We start from the raw sequence: 22760 nt of genomic DNA on the forward strand, positions 1-22760 counted from the left end.
TTGCTAGAATTATTGCACACATTCTAAATTCACCTCAAATGAGCAGTATGTAATGTGCAGTCAATAATTTTGGCCAGATACTGAATGGTGCCTGCAATGTATTATCTCAGTATCTCTCTATATAAAGTAGATCCCATCTTTTAATTTTACCTTAAAAGAGCCAGAAGTAACTTTCAAAAATGTAACATTATTACTACATGAAAAAAGTTATAAAAACCACATTAAAAAATCCATCACAGGTCAAAGCAAGATGGTAAGATATATTTTGTTACAATACTCCCATATAATTTTATACAAAATTCCCTATCAATTTCTTATCAATAAGCTACACGTTAATCAGAAACTAAGTTAAATACCTAAATCTTCTATACAATCAAATTTACATTTCATTCTAAAACTAACAATAACAAAACTATCTAAATTGATATAGCTAGTAATATATTACCTGATTTAAAAATTTTTATTCTGTAGCTATTGACCATGGCAATGTTTATCAGTATACTCTGATAGAATTCCTTTAGTTTGCGCTGTTATTTAGATCAGTATGTACAGTGACACTGAATATGATGTTAAGTGATTTCACTGTCATCAATGCCAGATGAGGTCTTTCTTTTATCAACACGACCCATTTAAGAAATTTACGATAAAGTTTAGTAAGTGCTAGTAAAAAGACCAAAAAGAGACCACAAAGACAACCATTTAGCTTAAACCATAGAATTCATTCCAAAATGACTGCATAACAAGTTAACTCACTATAAAAGTTCCTTCCCCATTTAAGGTGATTTCTATTTAGTTTCCACCAATTTCTATTCTCTACTGCCAAACAATCTATTTTTTTTTAAATCACCAAAGTCCTCAAGAAATCTCAAAGAGAAAACCTAACATAATTTAATGCTACATTCAAAGCAATACATACCTGCTGGTCTGATTAGAATATGTGTACACATTTTTTGGTATTCTCAGTAATTCACAAGATCAGTGACTTTGATCATGTCAAATCCCTTTTTCAGAACTAATGGACAATATGCAGAAAAGAACTTTTATTACTTGCTCTGCCTTGCTTTCGTCTGCAGTCACTGCTGCCTAAACTCTGCTGTGCTAAATGACCAAACCCACCTACAAGGAGCCTGGCTAATGAAAGGGGGTGCTTTCTGAACAATAGCAGAATTCCTTTGCATTCGGAAAGCAGAGTTCCCATTAGAACCCAAAATCACGGAGGCCAGTTTTGCCTCTGTTTTTTACTTGCGATTGTCCCAGCCCTCCTCTACGGTCCAGTGAGACAGTGTTTGTGAAATGATTAAAAAGAACGTGATCTGATCAAGAGGACAGAATAATGGGAAAGGAATGCTAGGTTAGCCACTCTGCTAAGTGCTGGGAAAGAAGACCAATGCACTCCCTTAGCCTATTGTTTTTATTCTCATCTGCTCTTTAGCCATCTCCTAACATTTTGAGTCTTCATTTACTCCATTTTAAACAGGTTAAAAGTTGTCCACTTACAAGAGAATTTGGTAACAAGTTACAAATCAAGAAAAAAAAATAGAAAATAAATAAAAATCCTTGAATTATATCAAGTTTCCAAAAGGTCATCACTATCTCTGCTGTGGCCTTTTCCCCATTCCAAATCCTCTATCAATATGTCATAGTGAGTTAGGCAAAGACAAAAGAGAGGCACAGTGTGAAAACGGCACATATATCTAATCCTGACAAAGCAATGAATAGACCTTCACAAGTATAATTATACTTGTTTATTTGTTGCCACGTACAGAGAACTGATGAAAAAAATCCATCAAAGTGGTATTATGCAGACACCAAGAGCTTCTTTTCTTTGGTTGCTAAAGCCACATTGAGGCTTAAATTCCTTATTGTTAAATTCAGAAGAAAGAAAAAAAAGATTTTTGGCTGGACTTTTTTTTTTTTTTTTTTTTTTGCATCAGTTGCTGACAGATCTTTTGTGTACTAGGCTATAGTAGTTCACACCACTACCTCATTTTTACCCATGTTGGAATTCATAATTACAAACTACTGTACAAAAGCTTTTAAAAGGGTGTGGTGTGCTAACCAAGAGAAGGTGGTAGTGGAATTGCCCTTTTCTCACACACTCTCTCTTTTGATATATGAAAACACAGGTAGAATACCTGTGCGGAAGCAGCAATTACGTCAGAATACATCTTTGATCTCAGTATTTTAAGTCGATGCTAGTGTTTTTATTTAAGTCACCTTTCTCTGCAATTTGCTTATTTTAGTGCATCTTGAGCATTTCATAAAGGATTGCATAACTTCTTTCCCATGACAGTATTAAAAACGTTAGCAAGAAGAAAGGCAAAGACAAGGAGGTAAAAGGATTGAAAATATTAAGTAAAAGGTTTCAAACCCAACTATTAAGGAGCCATTATGTTCCAATAGACACTAAATCAAGTAACTTAACAAAAGCACATAATTTTTAAAGGTGGGGCAAGGGGAGCCAAGAAAGCTTTTTTTTTTTTTTTTCTTTTTTTCCTTGCAGGATAGAAATATATATCAAAGTAAATGCAATCTGCATAGTTAATGTTTGTGAGCTTTACAATTTAAAACAGAAAAGCTGTAATTTTTCTTTGCTGGCAATCTGGAAACACTCTGGAGTTAATTACAGCTGATTCGGAGTGAACCACACAAACAAAGACCAGTCTATGTCCAGACAATTATACTGCATTAACCAGCTTAGAGCTTCCTGCTGATGTTTCAGGGCTCTTCTGTTACACCCTTCTACCTTCCCAGCACGAGAGAAAATGCTTCTGCAAGAAGGAATTAATGAAGAGAACTGCAAAAGAATGTGTGACGACCTCTCCTGACATGGCAAAAACTTTCCACCCATGTCACGACAAAGGGGAGAAGGTAATTAAGTTTGAATAGAAGGATGTAACCAAATATATTCGGCATTTAAAACAAGCACATTTTTAAAGAGGGAAAGTTTACAAAGACAAATATGAGTGTGTGAGTCAACTAAGCCGTTTTTCCCTGTTTTCCTCTCAGTTTTTTCATTAAAATCTAAATTAGCTATTCAATGAAGATTTGTTTCCTTCTCTATAAATGGGACCCTTGTGATTGATGTGTAGTCTTCTCCCTCCCAGTCTTTCTTTTTCTTTCTCTTCCCACCCTCCTTTTCCCTCATTCTCTTTCACATCACTAAATCTGCATAGACTTTATATGACAATTACATAGCGTTAAATGTATGTGTTGCAGAACTAAAAAGGAGAGGTACACTTTACCAATGAGCCCAATAGTTCTTAATTTGAATAATTGTGGGAAATGGGAATTTCACTCAATTTTCTTCACAACTTTAATCAAACTCCAGCTACTTTCTTTAGAGGGGAATCAATAATCTCTCCTTAACCAAATTACACTATTACATGACTCATTTTATTTGTCTGCTTCAGGAAATTTTTATTAATATAATCATTGTGCAAGATAAACCCAATATGTTAGCTGTCTTCTGTAAATAAACTTTGAAACTTTTAACCAATCTAGTTGATTTCTAATTTTCTTATTCATTCTAATTGAAAAGGAATAGTTTGCATTGGTGTGAGACAAGGGCATGGAACTGTGATTATATTCAGTGCCTCTTTCTGATTCTTTTCTTGATACTGTTTTGCTAGTATTCCAGCTGACATTGGGGCTGTGTAGTGATTGCTTCATTAAAGGGTAAGGATGTCCTAATCAGCTAAAGTATTACTAGAAAGCTGTTGTTTGCCAATACTGTGAGAATATACCTTTTTTTTTTTTTTGCCTTCTTTAAAGGAGGAAAACGTACTTCAAAGGCCAGTGACCCAGCCCCCAGCCATACTTAGGTATTAAGCATCTTCCTTTCGTCTCATCTATGCAAAGTAGGAATAGAATTAAATGACTAAATAATCCTTTTAATGTTTCTCCCCTAAATAAAGTTGAACCTATAAATCTATCAGGCATCATATTAAAATACATATAAATATAATCTCTGAAAACACAAAAAAAGTAGTGTAAATTACACTCAATTTTACAAGCATCTCAGTAATGGACAGAATGATTTTCCCTTCTCAGACCCCTCTCCCTCAATCCCACCAAGTTTGGAAGTTCAAGTAAATAACATTGCTAAATATGAAGCTTTAAATTGGAACCCTTTAGTTTTCCTTGGAAAAGCATGGGCTGCATCAATCATTTGGGGGAACTAATATACCATAGTTGCCATATTTTTCATATATTTCAAGTCTTTAAAATGTAACTGACTAATCTCTCTGGCATACATACAATCTAAGAGTGTTTAGTGATAATGCTTTTACATAATAACATAGGAGCATTTAAAAAATTAACCTTAATTGGTTTTATTAAATTATATATAACTGTAGAATATTTGGCTTCAAAAAGAGATTTACCAGGATAGTAAAAACCATTGCACACATGTACTTATCTCATACAATTGAAGACAAAATATTCTAACATTTATCTGTATTCCTTCTTTGTCTATTCATATATGAAATTAATTATTGAACTACTGACAGCTAAATATTTCAAAGAGAGAACAATTGTATAATTATTTGTATTTCATGATTCCCACCAATATTATGATCTCAAAACCCATATTATAATAAGTGTAATAGTGTGAGTATATTTTTTATAAAAGTCATTCTTTGCAGGCTAAACTCACCATAATTATCTTCATAAAACTAATCACAGATCAGGTATTCCAGCAAACATTCCTATTACCTAAGCAATGATTTTACTATGATTTCAAATAGCTTTAATGAAGAAAGTTATATGTATAATTTTTTAAACCACTACCAAGTGCCTCTTACTATACAATATGTTTACAGTCTACTAAATACAAGTCTCTTTTTACATCCCATGTAAATATTTTAAATCACTTTATATTAAAAACCATGTTAGGACTAGCATAATAGAGAACATAAGTGGAATGCCAAGTTTTCTTTTGGATGAAATACTGGCAAATTTATGTTTGATAACTAAGATTAGTTGGTTATTTTATTTCTATCATAAAGAGCCTTTTCTTTGGGGTTTCTTTATTTGGTTTTGTTTTTTGGGTTTTTTTTGGTATTTTTGCCTGAAAGTTAATTTAACTGCTGCCCATCAGTGAAGTGAGCAATTCAGTAATTAACTTTTGTGCTTTAAATGTATGAACTTTAATTAGATTTCATTATAAACAAACAAACGTCAACCATAATTATAAGCTCCTTGGTTTACCCACATATTATCCCTTTTCAAACAAACTTGATGTCAGACAAATTAAAATCAAGCAGCCAGCAATTTTGAGTTGAATTTTACATGATCTGCTGGTAACCTGATTACTTTAACTTCAATATCATTACAGGAAAAGTATTTCAGGAAAAATAATTACAAGAATTCCAACAGGAGACAAGCTTAATTGTATTGATTCAAAAGATGCATGTTCAGAGGAACCATGTTGAAGGAATAATGTTATCTCAAATCTACAGTTTCTATTAAAATGAAATTGTCCAGCATGAAAGAAGCAATTTAAGATTAGTGTCTGCAGAACTAGAGATACTAAACTAACTAAATAATTATCTGGGCCCAATTATCTTATACTTTAAGTAGCAAAATATCAGTGTGGAGCAACTATAAGGCATGAGGTTTGCAGGCTTATTTACTGACTGGTGTATCTATTAGGACCAAGAACAAGTGGAGCTGTCAGGACATAATGAAGGTAAATGATTAGTTAGCACCAAGCTTGAACTCTTCTTCAATGCAATAAGAGTTAATTAAAGTTTACCACCAAACATCAACCAAAGCAGGATGTTGATCAGGTTTCAGCATTAAGTGCAAACAGACAATAGTTGGCAGCAATTAGTGCAGCTATCAAATGACATGCAATGATAATTATACATTTAAAACAGCTAAAGAGCTGGGGGAAAAAACTAATCAGCCTCTTTGACGACAAATAGTCAAAGGGCAGGAAACAGGTATCAGATTATTTCACTTTAACACTGTAAATCAATAGAATTAAACAAGAAAAGGTTGTATGGGTAGATTATCTGAAAGAGAACAGTTAACTGGACCCAAAATGAAATAAATCTGCTAGTATTGGTCTATCAAAGATAAGAACTTTGGTAGCTAAAGAAAATAAGTTACTTTTCAATTAAAGTTTCAGAATGAAGTCTGTGTAAAGAAAGTTTAGCTTCTTGGTTTTGTGTCAATTCAACAATGCAACAAGTATTTCACCATAATTATTGTTATTTAAATTAAGTATTAACTTTCACTCTATTATACTGTCAAAAGTATCTTAAACCTGAATGTTATCTTTGTGTACTCAAATATTATCTCCCTGAAATGCTTTTAAGTGATGTTAAGGTTGAAGTTCTTTTAATGCAGCTAAACTTAAAATAGAAGCCAAGCTGTATTTACACATTTAGTGTATATTATGTGGGTCTTCCTTTGATGTCATTCAAAACTATGACTTCAATCTTGATATCGGTGGACCTGTATACAACATATCCCTTAAAATAATTTTAATAAATCACCTCATTCTCTTCCGTGGTTTCTGGCCTGCAGCCTAGAGAATGTCTCCAGAAATGTGCCCATCCTCATGGCCATACCTCCCTATTTTCCCAACTAATTCTGTTATGCTAAGGATTTATACACAGTGTTGGCTAATCCCAATATTTCCCTGGAGCTAAATCTAAGCCATGGCCGACTCCCAGCACAAAAATGTCTCTCTCCAGAAGCCCTTTCGCCCCCTTCAGCACTCATACACTCATTGGTCCTGACATCTTCGCTTGAGCCAGGACAAATGAGCTGATGACTCTGATGTGATTGCACGGGAGGATGGCTTTATCTAAAGATATATCATTAACTCTCATCACCATCTCCTAATATGGCTCTTCTGGGTTCATGTAATGGGTTGCGAAAATTTGAGGAAATATTTTTATGTAAATATGTGCACCGTAAGTAGTAACAGACCAACTTCATCAAAAGAAGAAAAAGGAAGCCCAAGTGGACAAGAAGGTTGGAGGGAGGGGCGCAGGGAAAGGGGAGGGGGAAAGACTAACATTAACTAAATGTTGCTCTGGGGATTTAAGTAACTCTCCTCAACCTCTGCCCCAGTGCAAACCAGCCAGCTGACTGCTTCTTAAAGGTCCCTGCCCCTCAACACCAGCGGCTGGAGCAGAGCATAATTTGTGAAGTGACACAAATGAAGCTTCTCAGATAAACATGACTAATCAATCGGCAAGCCAACACATTTCTTTGTTTTTATCCCAGTGTAGTAGCTATTTTATTCTCTACCCCTTAATTTCCTATGTTATTAAATCTCCCTAAACTCACTTTAGTAGGAGGAGGGATTGTCAAAACCAATTCTACTTCGAGATCACTGTATTTTTCAATTAGAAAGAAGCAATGTTTTCCCAACTATTATTAAATGTTAAACTCTGCAAGCTCTGTGAAAAGGGAAGCCTTTCCATTTAGCATAAATACCAAAACCTTTAGGTTAAGTTAGAACCCAAGTTCCAGTTACATAGTTCTTGTTATGTACACTATGAAGTTTACAGAGTAGATACTTGTTATAACTGCTTCTCTCAATTCATCTAAGGACACACAGCCAATCAGAGTCAAGTCTAGCATAACAGACCTCTAGAAAGGAGGTCAGGCTTTGAGGTAAAGTGCTATTCACTCTTGGACCATGCAAGGAGCTCTTTATTCCTGTTCTTATTGGCATCAGTCCCCCTTACTAGAGCAAGAACAAAGCCAAGTACTCGTGTGAGGTTTATGAATAAATCAGAGGTGAGCCACTTTAAGTGCTGCCCATGATTTCCTTGTTGACAGTGAGCACTTAAACAGGCTTCTCTGACCAGCAACTTCTGGCAAAACATAATGATTCCTAATCTGCACCCTGCTTCATTTCAAGAACTAAATGACCCACCCCATTTTTCCTGCAAGTTTTCACCTCTCAGGCAATTTTTGTCCTATCTCTAACAGCTTACCTTTACAATCCCAGAGCAGTCAGCCTGTTCTTATAGTCATCATAGGGACTGTAACAATTTTAAAAACTTCCTTTGCTTGGAAAAAAATCCCACAAATTATGATAAAACTCCAGCATAACAAAATATTCTCATATTAATATTATAAAATTTTTGGATATTAGCCAAGTCAACTAAGCTGAAAAGGACACACACACACACACACACACACACACACACTAGATCTCATCAACTGTGCTCAGTAGTTGTGTGACGTTTCCCAGGAACGTCCATGAGCTTCAATTTCCTTATTGGTTAAACAAGGGGACTACACTATATCCCTTCCAACTGCAACAATCTATGGTTCTAATATAAAAACCCATTTAGATTGCACTGGAAGATAGCTTTCTCTTTGGAATTTTCCAAGACAGGTCCAGCTGTTTTTAAAGTGGTATATTTCTTTTCAGTACCTAGATTTCAAGAGGAAAGACAGATTCAAGTAGCACAGTAAACTGAAGTTTTCTGTTTATATTTTTAATTATCATTCATTCATTCATTCAGCAGATATTCATTGAGCACCAAAGACTTGCCAACAATATATCTGTCACTGTGGATACAGTGTTTAAACAGATGTGGGTGCTACCCTCATGGAGGATGGAATTTATTTGAGGAAACACTTTACCAAGCATCATAAAAAATGTTAAGATGCTAATAGTTTTCTTTCAATGAAGTATATCCTTACCCTGATCAGTATTCAATAAATGTTTACCATCAAACAAATGTGCTTCAACTGAACTGTCAAGTCCATGACCTTTTATAAATGACCCGAACATAGGCCATGAACACTTTTATTTTTAAAAAAATACTTTAATAAATATTATGAACCAAACATATATCAATATTAAGCAGAAATCAAATATAAAATTGGGAAATTGTAATCTAAAGGAAATTTTAGATTTCTCATAATAATATAATAATTTCAAGTATATTACAAGAGGAAATTTTTAAGAATAAAAAGATCCAAAAAACCACAACAGAACTAGATTTTAGTTTCTAGATGGTCCAAAAACATTATATATTAATTTTTGATGAATATTATCATCTATGAACATGGATTATTCTCCACTGAATAATGCATTATTATAAAGAGCTAAAGGACTGTGATCTCCTCCAAGAGATAAACCTGGCAGAAACTCATAACTTGACTATAATATATCCTGAGAAAATTTAAGTGTTCTATAACATTATTGGATTATTAGTAGTTGGCTGTCTTCTCTAGGCTGGTATAAATTTTGATCAGCACAGTACCATGTAACAATATCCATACTCGTTGCATGGGATATCAAAATATCAATAATACCAAGTATATATAAAGGTGTTTCAATTACGTCTAATCTAGTTTTGGAAAATCCTCTAATTCAAAGGCTTTCAAACAGACTGGGTCACCTTTAAGACTGAAATAAGCACTGTGGTCTCTTCTATTATTGTATTTAATGGACAGTCTGGAATTTTGAGTTCACCAAGGTCTGAATTATTTAAAAACTTTTTCTGTCCTTATTTGCTTCTTTAAAAAATGAAGACCCAGGAATGCATTAAATGTCTAGAATCCTCACGGAACCAAACCAACTAGTGATGATGGAGTGGCAGACAGTTAATGATGTGGTAGATGACCCACCTATCAACCTACATGCCATCGAGGTACCTGCCGATGAGAAAATGTAAGAACTCCTTTTCCTCACCTCTTAGACGTATCCATTGCCTAATTCTTATATCCTTCCCTTGTGGAAGACAGGGACAATGCTACTCAAAATATCTATGTAGATTTGCTTTATCAAATGCTCTTTAGTTGTATGTTACATTAAAACCTGCTATTGAGAACAAAACAAAAAAGGAACATAGGAATTAGATATCAGGTCCTGTCACATTCACTGATTTTAATGTTCACAACATTTTAGACTTATGTAATCTCTACAGCAACTCTGATATATGGATGAGAAAACTGAGGCTCATAAGGATTAAATAACTTGGATAAGGTCACTCATAATAGGAATTTAACCCAGATGCCTTATAGATTCAATAAGATTCCTATTGAACATTGGGTTGCCAAAATATAAAGTAGATTTTCAAATATCTAAAATGTAAGCTAAAATGAACAAACTTGTTTAAAAAGTAAAAGGAAACCAAAGTAAACAGGATCAATGTAATGCCTAGCCTTAACTAAATATCATTCTTTTTGTACACTATGCTGCCTCTAAAACATCACAGCATTGTCTTCATTTACTTTCCTTACACAGAGTGGAAACCTTGTTATTGTTCACATCAGGTTCATGATTATTAAGAATACATTTTAAGTCACTGAGACCATCAGTATTTTTGTGAATCATAGACTCTTCTTGGCCATTCTGAGCACTTAGTCTAACTTAATGCAAAAATATGTTTAACAGTCCCAGCGATAAGAAGCCAACCAGATTCTACTTGCCTGCTTTCAGGGGCAAGGAACTCACTCTCTCAGACGTATCAATCACTGTTGTTGTTACCATTGCACATTTTCCTTTTCTTCTCTTCACCATTTCCACAACCTTCATATTCATTCATGCAACAAACCCTTTTCCTAACAGCCAATAGAGTTAAGTGACTATGGGTCCTACTGTTAGAAAATCTGAGTTTTTGTCTTGACGTTTCCTTACCATGCTGGGTAACTCAATGATAACTTCTGAATTCAGTATCTCATATTTTAAAATGAGCTAGTTGAACCAAATGACTCTCAGGCAGTTCCAAGGTGCTAGTATTTTGATAGTTTCTAGTTAGTTGCCTACTCCCCTACCTGCTCTTTTCTATTGAGATTGTATTGGCCAATTTTTAGGGGGAAAAAAACCCCACCATTTAGTCTATGGAGAGAAAATTTCACAGGCTACAAACTATAAATTCATCTAAAGAAGAAAAGGAGGCACTAACATGGAGAGAGAGTAGATATGTGTGTATATCTATATACACACTCCTAGTGAACAGGTGTGTTAGGAAGAATAAAACACAGTTGTAGCTACTAATACTAAACCAAAAGAGATGGTTCATTCTCATTCTCAATTAGTGCACTCGGGAACTTAAGTATTAATCACATTATTCATAAATGTATGTTTTTTTTACAAAAACAAGTACTAAGAACTATACTTTAAAAATCCATATTAATAAAGGATTTCAGGCTTACTGAAGGCACTTTGGGAAATATCATAACAATGATTGGGCTTTATCAACTTATTCTTCCAAATAGACAAATTTTATGATTCCCAAAACCTTCAATCTTACAAAGTTTTGATTTGTTTTTAATAATACAAACAGGTGGCTCATATGTTTTTGTATTTTAACACTGTTAAAGCTATAGATTTCCTTTCTTCTTTACAATGAAGGAAAAGAATTTTATGGACAGTTATAAAATGCATATTTTAGCCCAAAAGTCAATTTTCTCTGGTTAAAATGATTTAGATCTGAGTAAATATTTGAGAATCCTTTCTGTTTTTATAGCTAAAACACAATGGAATCTATAAACATTGTCTTTAAAGGTACATGCTATAATACATACCATTCAGTAATTATCATCTGAGCACTGTTATATCCTCAGGACAGGCAAACATTAGAAAGGATCTATAATCTGAATACACAATGCTGATGCATGAACCCCTGACCTAGATGACCAAAACACCTACTCACAACTTGGCTTGGACCATCAGGACATTCTGATATATTAACCAAGTCAGTCTGCCCAAATTCTTAAATTTTATTTATTTATTTCTTCAAATCCCTAGAATGTTAAATTGGCCAATTATATTAGAGATAAGTTGCTTATTAAATATGACTTTAGTGTCAACGCCATTTTTAACTTGAGTGCATACATTCAAAAGTGCCTCAAAATGGCAAAGATTTCATTTCACTCACAAATCTTTAAAAGTGCAGGAGAGTAGAGAGCAGTCATTCCTGGGCTGAGGATTGTATGTCAAACGTGAAACCATATCAAACTTTCAAGGCAACTTGTGAACCTCTGAAACTAGGGAATTAACAGAACATCAAATCCAGCAAGATCACAAGGGGCACAATCCTTATGCAAGAAAATAATGCCATTGAGCCCTCATTAAAAGCCCATTTCATCCTTAGCCATCAAAGACTGCGAGTGCACTAAGATCTTGGTTATATCATCAGGGATAACTAAAACAAGTGCCAAGAGAAATTATGCACTTTTAGTTCTCACATGTGTCCATCTGTTCACATATAAACATATATTCTGCTTTCTGTCTGATTCCTAAAATCTTGATATCAGAATACCCTGGGCTTTTGCCCATTTCCTAAGAATGCAGACATCACATAAGCTACTATTAACCCATGTGTGATCCACTTCCATGGTGGCTGGAAAACTGCCAGTTACAACACATGGTGCCTGGTTAACAATGTCTTAAAATATAAATGAATTTATTTTTTAAATTAACACATTTTCTTATGGAAATACCTTAATAAGCCCTTCTGCATGTAAAAGAATAGTCTCCATGTGGATTTTTTTTTGTTCTTTTAAGACTTTTTTCAAGCATATCATAAAGTTAACCATAAAAGTTTTTGAAACAATCCAGAATTTCTTGACAAATTTTAAAAAGGACTCTAGTAAAAAATTTTGGTGACTATATAACAAAGATCAAACAGTTTTCCTTTACAATATGCTATACTCAAGAGGCAACCCTTACACTCTAATTTATGTGAAAACACTTCTGATTTCCCAAGTTTCCATCTAACCATCTTAATAGTACCTCAGCAACAGAACTGCTAAAGTGATGAGGCAAACGGAACTTCTATAGTCTAACAACAAACAAGTTAGATTAGTATCTGGTACAATCTTTCAGCCTTGCTCTGGGGCAGCTGTCAGTGGATAATTTGTAGTGACCTCAAACCAGAAAGAACTTATTTAAAATGTATACGTATAAATAACTATCTATACTGCATTTGATTTACATATGTACAAAAGAACCAATTCCCACCTTTGAAAGAGTCAACACTCATGGTGTTTTAACTGCCCTAATTATGGTTGAAGAAACATCATTAAGAGCCCTGATCACACTGTCAATTGATAACCAGTTATAGCCCTAACTAGTGACAAGAGAAAACCCTACTGCAAATATTTTCAAGGGTGAACATATAATACTTAGACATTTTTGAAAAGACTTATCTCTAAAGGAAATATGCAATATACCTACAAAGTAACATGAAGATTGTATTAAGAACTTTATGAATTAAATCCTAAGAAAACAATTCTGTATCCTCTTTTACTATCCCTTCCCAGCCACAAAAGCTGATAGGCCACTTAAAACACTTAACATTGCCAAAAATCAGAATACACAACTCTTTCTCAAGTAAAGTATTCTCCCAATCGAGACAGCTATTTATAACCGATGAGGGAAAACACACACACACTAGATATTCCATCATTAACTGAATTAAATATTCAGACCATACTATTAGACTCTTCTAAAATAACTGTTTTTGCCAGCAAGGTGCTGGGATTCTTGATACCCAATAGTCAATATTTGGCTAGCCTGGCATGTTTCTGAAAACTCTTCTACATACAAACCTCTGTTGATCACCTTCTACCTGTAAAATTGTCACACTCATTACTTCCCAGTGATGATGAAAACTGGAGACATCTTATAAAGTTGCTGAAATCTGAGCCCTTGCTTGTTTTCTCAAGTCTTGGACAAACATAACTTTAGAGAGAGCAGAGCATAGACATAAAGAAAGAGAAGCAGCATTTTCATCTTCCTTTCATCTTAGTCATTCAGTCAGCCATTCAGGGCCCTATTCAACAGAGCTTTTCATTATGCAAAAAAATGCTAATCCTTTTCCGATGCTTTCACACTTGTATAAACCCCCATTCCTTCAACTGAAAAGCAATTATATCAGTTTACCTTTCTGTCAAAAACAGGATTAATATTCCAATAACAGAATCTCTTTTCTTTTCCTATCTTTTTGCTTTAGGAAACTAGAGATTATTAGTAGAGGCATTCTGAGAACAAGAATACATTATTTTAAATATGATTATGTTAACCAATGGGTGGAAAAGAGAGAATAAGAATAAGAAGAAAAAGTCCTTCAGTTACTGCAGAAACTCTTTTCTCTGACAGAACTGACCTTCCCTTTACAGATGCCCAAAGAGAATGAGACTTACTCTGGTCTATTAATCAGAAACAAATTATGAAAGAATGTAGCTGGACTGGTTGACACTATCCCGTCTTGGGAGACTCAGTAACAGCCTAGTAACAATGTCCTCTTCATGGGTAATGAACAGCCATGACAAATGGGGCAGAGAAACTATTTATTTGCATATGCAAATTCTCACACAAGGGAAACATGTACAAACAAGTGTCATTGTAAGGTGGATTAGGCAAACAACGCTTTCTTTTTAGGACATTCTGCAGCCCAGAACATTAGTCAGCACAATTAAACCAGTCTCCATGGAGACTAATGAAATTTCACCATGGTATGAGTTAAATTAGATAGCTAGTTATGTGTTTCCACAATCCAACTTGAAATCCATTATTGTTTCAGAACAATACAGCAATTGTGCTTAGCTGATCTTTGCCAGCTCAACAAGCTCCTAAGTTGACAATTTGCATATGTTAATATAATTAAGCACTAATTACATGAAACTTGTACATAGTCACATGCACTTTCCCTGGGCGCTTCTCAGTTTGAACCTTGGCCAAGTCTTTAACCCTTAGAATGGTCTTAGAGGGGGGAAAAAACTCTGCCTGTGGGTACAGCCCCATAGGCAGACACAGAAAGGTTCTTCATTTATAAACACAAAGCTTAACCTGGATTCTCATATTCCTAGCAACAATGACAGAAAATATTTTGTGATAGTGCTAGAGACCAGGGTTAAGGAAAACGAAGAGGGAGGATGAATTAGTCTTTAAAGACTCATAAGGAGTATCTTTTCAAAGGAAAGCAGTAACATTTATTTCAAGAAAATGTTAAGAAAAAATTTGTTCTCATTGACATTGTCGAACTTTAGAAGATGAAAATGGTTTGACAACAGCAAAAATAGCAAGTAGGAAAGGGAAAAGGAGTCAGCAGCACCTAATGAGCTTTACATAAATATATGCAGAGGCAATTAAGCAATGTTAATTACTATGACAGCAGTTAATTGAATATAATTAGATATTTTAAGCCACTGAATAAAGCATAGTTAAGATTAATTTTATTGAGATTAATTGTAAATAAGGATAGATTAACTCTGTGTTTTGACAGGCATAAAAAGTAGTTCTGCAAATTAAGCAGGAGCGTGGCCACCAGTCCAAAAATCATATATTATTTTAATGTCACACCTCAGAATCATCTCCTCAATAAACATGACTTTTCAAACCCAAACAGACAGGAATCTTGAAGAAAAACAAACAGCTTGCAGAGATTAAAGAGCCTTTTGTCCTTTTTCATGTGCATTTCTTTTAACAGACTAAATTAAGCGAGTCTGGTGAACGTTTTTTAGGAAGGAACATTTCACACTGAATGGAAAAAATGTTCTATCACATATGAAATTCGTGCAGCTGTGCGGAACTTGGTCCAGATGGTTTAAGACTATAAAACACCACCAAATGATAGACAGTAGGCCTTCCCAAGATTATGTGATAAAGTCACAATCTTTTATTTTGACCCCCCCCATTTCTGCTTTGTATTATTTCCAATCAAATCGCATGCTTTCTTTTATAATTGTGTTTCCCTAAGAGGGCAAAAGAAACATTGTACCTACTAAGTGCTAGAAACAAAATGCAAAAAGAATTGAAGAAGGCCTCATTGAGCAGATAACAGCTAAGTCATTCAGCCACAAAATGCAATAATAGCTATAACAACAATGTATGCAAATGACACCACTTGACTATTACTCTCACAAACAATAGTTTCCAAAAATATTTCTTAGGAAAATATTGGTAAATGGAAATCCTCTCCCCCTAATACTTTCACACGAGTTAATTCATGCATAATCTTTAAGAAAATTAACACAGTCCTCAAGAATGCTGAACAAATCACTAATAAGAAAGGAGCTTCAATTGATTTTGAAATAAATCAATAGGTGATTAACATAATATTTTTAAAGCAGCAGAATGTATATGTATATTACATAAACATATATGTTATATTTTCAATACCGTTTAGCTCTTAATCGAACAAGGGCTTTGCACTATTGAGCCTGGGTCCTCACTGCCTTACAACTTCTTTAGGATGCCTTTAGTCTTTTTAACAAAAATCCTAAAATGGTCTGTGAAACAAGACTACGACAAGCCATTCTACAGTGAAAGATTTTAAATCATCCAGCCTCTTCTAATAGACTTGAGACTTATTGAGGTAGAAACCATAAAAAATGAAGAAGGGAAATTTAATCCCTGAAATATTGATTTGCACATTAATATCATATAGGCAGAGGGCAATTTGGCTTCGTGGAAATGACACATTGTCGACCCTTGGTGAAGTCAGAGCCAATCTAACTGCTGAACATGTCTGAATCTCAAGAGTTATTAAGGGCTTCCCTTCTTGCCTTTATGACTTTTCTTCAGCCTACCAATGCAATCTTAAATGTATTATCTTTAAGAAATAATTGTAAAACCTCAGGGGTTTTCCAGTTAATGGAAGGGAGGCCAAACCACATCAGATTCTGAAATGCAACATTAAACCCTTGCAATCAACAAAAGCACCTCAATTCTCATCCATCCAGTGCAGGATCTAATATTGTTATTAGAGATAATCAAATTTCATTGTGTAAATTTAGGCTCATGGTCAGAATGGAAGCAGTAAATTCTGCAATATTAAACAGTGATTTTCTCAGCCTCCTTTATGTTTTCCTTTGCTGGTACAGCATCTTTTAAAATAATCCAACTAGCTCAAAATTAATGAACAGATTTGGGCTCATCAGCTAAAAACTGTGAAAGATTACAAAAGAGCTGAACATGTTTGCCTCATTTTTAACTTTAAGTGGCAACTTTCACTTCACACATCCAGAGCCCACTATCCCTGTCTAACCCCACAGTTGGTGCTATTGCTTTGACTTACACAGCTGGTTTACCTGACCTTTCTTTGTTCCTTGGGTACATTTCACTTTTCAGATTTATGGTATCTCCCCCATATTTCATTGACCCTATCTTCATTGCCATAAACATGAAAGCACTTTAATATGAGTTTACTTTTTTTAATCCAAAAGTAACCAGCTATTGAATAAATACACAGTGATGCTTTCCCCAGTTTATTCCATAAATAAAATTAAACCATTTTAAAAAAAAATAACTGTATAAACCTTATGATCCCCACACTGAAGCCAGGTGCAAGAGGTTAAAACAGCTGGCTGGCCATCTTTTATTTTTGTGTGCCTTCCTGCTGATTGAAACCGCAAACCTTGAAAACTATCAAATATTCCCTTAAGGATTTTTTTTTTTTAAGATGAGGAAGGAAAAAAGAAAACCTTCATTCTTTCTAATATGCTCCTCAGTGGAGAAGAAAAACTCCTAAACACAATCAGTCACAGAGGTAGTGAAATAATCCCGAATATCTTATTTCTGTTTTATTTAAACCATGCTCTCCAAAATTTCTATATACAATTGTTTTTATTCTTCAGTTAGAAAAGAAGAAAGAGAAAGGAAAGAAAGAAAGAAAGTCTGAGCTTGCTCTGTCAGTTTTGCCAGTAAATATAAAGTAAAACAAGTGTTGATGGCACCGAGAGTGTTACATACCCGGGCTGTGTTTTTGCATTGCTCTCAATGGAAGCGATCGATGCCCGTGTCACTGTCGCGTCCCAATCGCAGCCAAGTCTCAGCCTTAATCTAAGCAACACCCGAAAAGGCAGCGGCAGCCGCAGCCTCTCCCTCACTCTTCCATCCATCCACCCAACTAAAAATATAATACTACATATGAGCTTTAACCACTCCACGTTTATAGGGATCAAGCCACTGAAAATCCAGGAGAACACAATAAAAAAAAAAAAAAAGAGAGAGAACTCCTTCTGTCTCTTCTCTCTCTCTCTTCCTCTCTCTCTCTCTCTCTTCCTCTCTCCTCCCTCTCTGTCTCTCCTTTTGCCATCTACATGATCCTTGATTAAACATGGAACACAGTTAATAAAAAAAAAACGGGGGGTGGGGGGGAAGGACTCAAGCAGAGGAAATGCAACTGTCAGAAATCGGGACGGCCAGATTTTCTGGTGAACCTGCCTCTGTCTGAGTCAGTGTCAATCCACCATCTTCTGCCAGTGAACTTGTCTTTGGGTTTTTGTTTGGTTTGTAGGGGGGGTGTTGTTGTGTGTGTGCTTTTTTTGGAAGGGGGGAGGGGAAAGGCAAAGTGGGGGCCGGAGGTGGAGTGGGGGGGAGTAGGGAGCATGTGTGTGTCTGAGTGTGTGTTGAGTGTGTCTGTGTGTGTGTGTGTGTGTGTAGGGGTGTGTGTGGGGGGGTCCGTGTTTGCGATCTGAACCTTTGGTACCTACAAGGAGGGTGTCTCGCGGAACGGTAGCTAAAACCTCACCAGAACCGCGCGGAAGTGAGGAGTCGCGGCCAAAGGCGCCGCCGAAGCCTCCTCTCCCGGCCGGACCCCAGCCCGAACGGCCAAAAGGAGCCCCCCGCCCGGATCGCAGGTAACAAAAGAAATACAAATCAGTGCACCGTCTTCTAGGGGAAGGGGGACAGGATCGGGAACCTTCTGTAACTTGGGCATCGGCAGAGAAACTTTATGCAATTCCATGAGAAAATTTATTTTATTTTATTTTTTCTGATAGCAAAGAGCAGAAAGAAAGGGGGGGAGGGGGTGTAGAAGTAGAAGGCAGGCGAGACCCGGCGTATTTCAGCCCCTCTTCCCTTCGCTGCTCCCGGCCGGAAGGCTCACTTGATGCCAGGAGAAGCGGAGGAGGTGAAGTTCATTTGTAGACACGGAACCCTTTTTGGGGGGTTGGGGGGGCCGGAGAATGGATCAGTTCTCACAGACGGCCACAGCCCCTCAAGACACAGACACAGACACACAAACGCACATGCACACGCGCGCGCGCGCACACACACACCCCTTGCCCTCTGCCAAAAAGAAAGGGAAAGATCCTTGACCCCGAGCCGCGGGCGTCTGTCCTCCGGTCTAACGCACGCCCGGCGGCGAGCGCGCCCCGAGCGAGCTGCCGCCGCCTCCCGGGTCCCCGGGCCCCGAGGCCGGGCGATCCCGCCTCCTAACGGACCTGCCTTCCGTTCGCCGGCGCCCTCGCCCGCGCAGCGGAGAGCAGCCCTCGGCCCGGCCGCCGCCGCCCGCCCCGGCGCGCGGGTGTCTACCTGCAGCCCCAGCCCCAGCCGCGGCGCCCGGCCCGGCCTCCCGGATCCCCTCCCCAGGGCGCGCGAGCCCCCGGCCTCCGCCAGCCCAGCGCACCAAGCGCCCTTCGGGGAACTTGAGAAGGGGAAAGGGGGTGGGTGGTGAAAGAAGGAAAAAAAAAAACAAAAAAAAAAAACGAGGCTGAATACGGGAGGGGGGAGGGTAAAACTGGGAGAGAGCAGGGAGAGAGGGGCTCGAAGCCCCACCGACCAGCGTCCAAACTTTCGGAGGCCGGGTGCGCAGGAAGAGCCATCCCGACCGGGGTGTAGGGGCGCAGGGCGAGCGGGGGACCCCTGGCAGTGCCCGCGCCTCTGCGGAGCTGACAGCTTTCCCCCGGCCACGAGAACGCCCCGGGCTCGCGGGGAAGGCAGAACCCGAAAAGACAGGGAAAAAGGAGAGAAAACTGCCCGGCCAAACGTGGGTGATCCGCCACTTGATCCAAAAGTTAAATTCCGAAAAACGCAGCCCCCCGCCAAAGAAAGTGGAAAATCGGGTCCCTTGGTGCCCCCTCCCTCCCTCAGAGGAGAAAATCCTGGAGCCAGAAAAGGGGGAAAGAGATAGAAAAGGGGGGCAGAGCGGAAGAGATGGTCGGGATGAGGGGATGTGTGCGCGAGCGAGCAGGAGCGAGGGAGCTAGGGGCAGAGAGGGAGAGAGGCGGAGAGGGAGAGGGAGAGAGAGGGAGCGAAATATCAAAGATTGTGCAAGATCAGGCTGGAAAGATAATCGATACTCGACCTAAATTTAACACAAACTACTCAATAAAAGTTAAAGAAAAAACTTACTTTCCATTTCCCCTGCAGTTCCTACTCGATCTTCGCCTCTTTTTTGTTTTGCTTTTATTTTACTTACAGCTGATCACATCCAAGTAAAACGAGAGGGTTCATTAAAAAAATAAAAAAAATAAAATAAAAATAAAAAAATAATCCTCGAACTTTATTGGGTGAAAATAAAAACGCTGGAGCAGAAAGTGGGGGGCATGGAGCGGTCCTCGGGGGTCCGGGAGGAGTTAAAGCATGTGCCGACCGCGGTCTCGCTGTTTGGTTGTGAAGGGGTTGGGAAAAGGAGGAAAGGAAATGAAAATCCGATATGTCTTTATTCTGCTAATTATTATCGTTTTAGCCCTGTTTAAAAAAATGGCTGATTAAGTTGAGTGCGCATGTCTTTGTGTGTCTATTCCCGATATGCACTCTGGGAATGAGAGAGGAGAGCGAGGGAGAGGGAGAGGGAGAGGGGGGAGAGAGAGGTGTAATTAGTGAGGTGATCAACATTCCCCAGACTGCAAATGACGCGCAGCCCGGACTCAGAGCAGCCCGGGAGCCTCGCAGCTTCCAAGGCTCGGAGCGCTGCGGCTGGAGCCCCGGACGCTGCAACGGCGGAGAGGACAGGGCATGGGGACCTCCGGGGCTCGCACCCCACGCGCCCCAGCGCGCGACTCCCAAACTTAATTAGACACACACACACACACACACACACACACACATGCACACACCCCAGCCCCAAGAAGGCGAAGAAAAAAAAAATACAGATACCACCAAAGCAATGTCCCTTAACCATTCGAGATCTTTTTTTTTTTTTTTTCTAATTTTAATGAGGCAAAGTAATTATTATCGGACCAGAGATTTGTTTACGAAGGGGCTTTAAGCAGAAATATGAGTTAGGGTAATGAAGAGCTTTCCTCTGACTAGTTTATTCTGCTACGCACACGAACGCACTTTAATGGCGAGGTTGGGGGGGCCCAGTGCAAATATGCAGATGTATGTAAATAAAGGGTGCCAGGCTGTGTGCAAACACCGCTAAGCCCAGCCTATTTCGAAGGAGGAATTGCACTCTGGATCCGCAGGCACTCTCTTGAAACACGTATCTTTCACTTACATACGAAGGAGAGAAAAACCCAGGGCATGGGAGATGGAAGCGGTTAGTTTAGTCAAAGTAAACTTCCAAATGAGAATAAGTGATGGTTGCAAGAGTGATAATGGGGGTATAGTTATAGCCTTTATGTAATGTTCGTGAATATTTTATCAGAATTGCATAAGTTCAATGTAACAACTTTAAGAAGACTTAGAGGAAAAAAAAAAAACACCTTTCATCTTTTGAGTCTATTGAGTTATTTTTCTTGAAGCATATTATGATGAATTTTAAAACCCCACTACAGATCTCATTAAAATGAAATATACTTGGTATTTTCTGGTGCAAAATTTAAGGTGGCTGATTCTCATTTGAAAATCTAATTATCTCTTTCCAATATTACAGATGTGAATATGAGTGACACTTTCATTAAAAGATAATTAACTAAAACTAGGAATAGACATACTTTTAAATACCCCCTACTGAATATGGAACATATATATATATATATATATATATATATATATATATGCATTGCTATTCAGCATCTTGATAACAGGGCTACACCACAGGTCACAAGTAGACACCCTCTATGTGATATTTCAAAAATAAGAATTCTGGAGAGAAAGTGAGAATAACAAATCAAATGAGCTAAAAACAGGAAATACTTGCAATGTCCAGCTTCCTGGACAGGTGAGGCGTCAGCTGCTTTTGACTTGACAGGCCTTTGAAGTTCTGGATCGCCAAGATCTGCTTCAAAACCTTGTCTTAGGCCTTAAGCACCAAATCTACCAAATACCAACAGAAAGGTTTATTGCACAAGCACTTGGAACTCCAGAAGCTGCAAATATGCATCTTTCTGGGCCTAAAACCTTACATTATCAGGGAACACTTGGAAAATCCTAGGGCTGATGCAAATGGATTAAAAACCAAACAAAACACCTGGGAGGATGAAAGCATAGTCCTCAAAAGAGCAGACCTAGGCCCAGATCAGAAAAGCTGGTTGCCTTCAGCAGCTGGCTAAGGTTACCATGAAAGTCCAGAGTCTTGGAGTGGAGGGAAAAAAACCTAGATATGGTCTTTATTAAGAGAAAAAAAGCAAATCACCACCTTAGGAATCTAGAGTTGGTGCGTGTACTGGTGCTTTAGAAACCAGGACCACTAAACGTCAACAGAAAGAAAATTCTCTTCTCTCCAAAGACTGCATTCCATTTCAAACTTCTTTGGGAAGAAACATGCTCAAAGTGGAAGGCTTTCTAAGATTTTAAAGTTAACTTTGTTTACAGCCCCACCTTTACACAGCAACTGTATCACCAATTTGCTAGCAGTATCTGGTTGCACCTCAGTGGGGTTTATCCATGTGCCTTAAGAAACACAAGCACACGGGGGTAACATTTAAATTCCCTGAAGATTGTAAGTAAAAAAGGTGTTTATGTAGCGTTACTGTTTACCGAAAAACACCCCAGAGAGCAAAAATTCTGTCTTTAAAAAAAACAAAAAAAGAAAAGAAAACCTATTTGAGGTGTGTGCATGGGAAAGGGGAGTGGGTGTCTTTTAAAGAGACTAAGGGGAAATGAAGGCAGGGAAACTTTCAGGTTCAAATCAGAAAAGATCAAGCCCTTT

At 37.6% G+C, this 22760-nt stretch overlaps 1 protein-coding gene across 3 annotated transcripts in view; it reads right to left on the reverse strand.

Annotated features, from left to right (window-relative positions):
• ZFHX4 (zinc finger homeobox 4) overlaps window positions 1–20460 on the reverse strand; it is a 179048-nt gene extending 158588 nt beyond the window's left edge. For 2 of the 3 annotated variants that reach the window (XM_012739180.2, XM_012739178.2), the window contains exon 1: window positions 20075–20460. The gene's annotated coding sequence lies outside the window, so the exon portion shown is untranslated. Of the gene's footprint in view, window positions 1–17689; window positions 18034–20074 lie in introns of those variants that run through there. The other variant, XM_012739179.3, reaches the window with a different exon arrangement.
• Between the last annotated feature and the right edge of the window lie 2300 nt (window positions 20461–22760).

This window comes from Microcebus murinus, chromosome 7 (assembly GCF_040939455.1).
Source record: "Microcebus murinus isolate Inina chromosome 7, M.murinus_Inina_mat1.0, whole genome shotgun sequence".
Taxonomy (NCBI): domain Eukaryota; kingdom Metazoa; phylum Chordata; class Mammalia; order Primates; family Cheirogaleidae; genus Microcebus; species Microcebus murinus.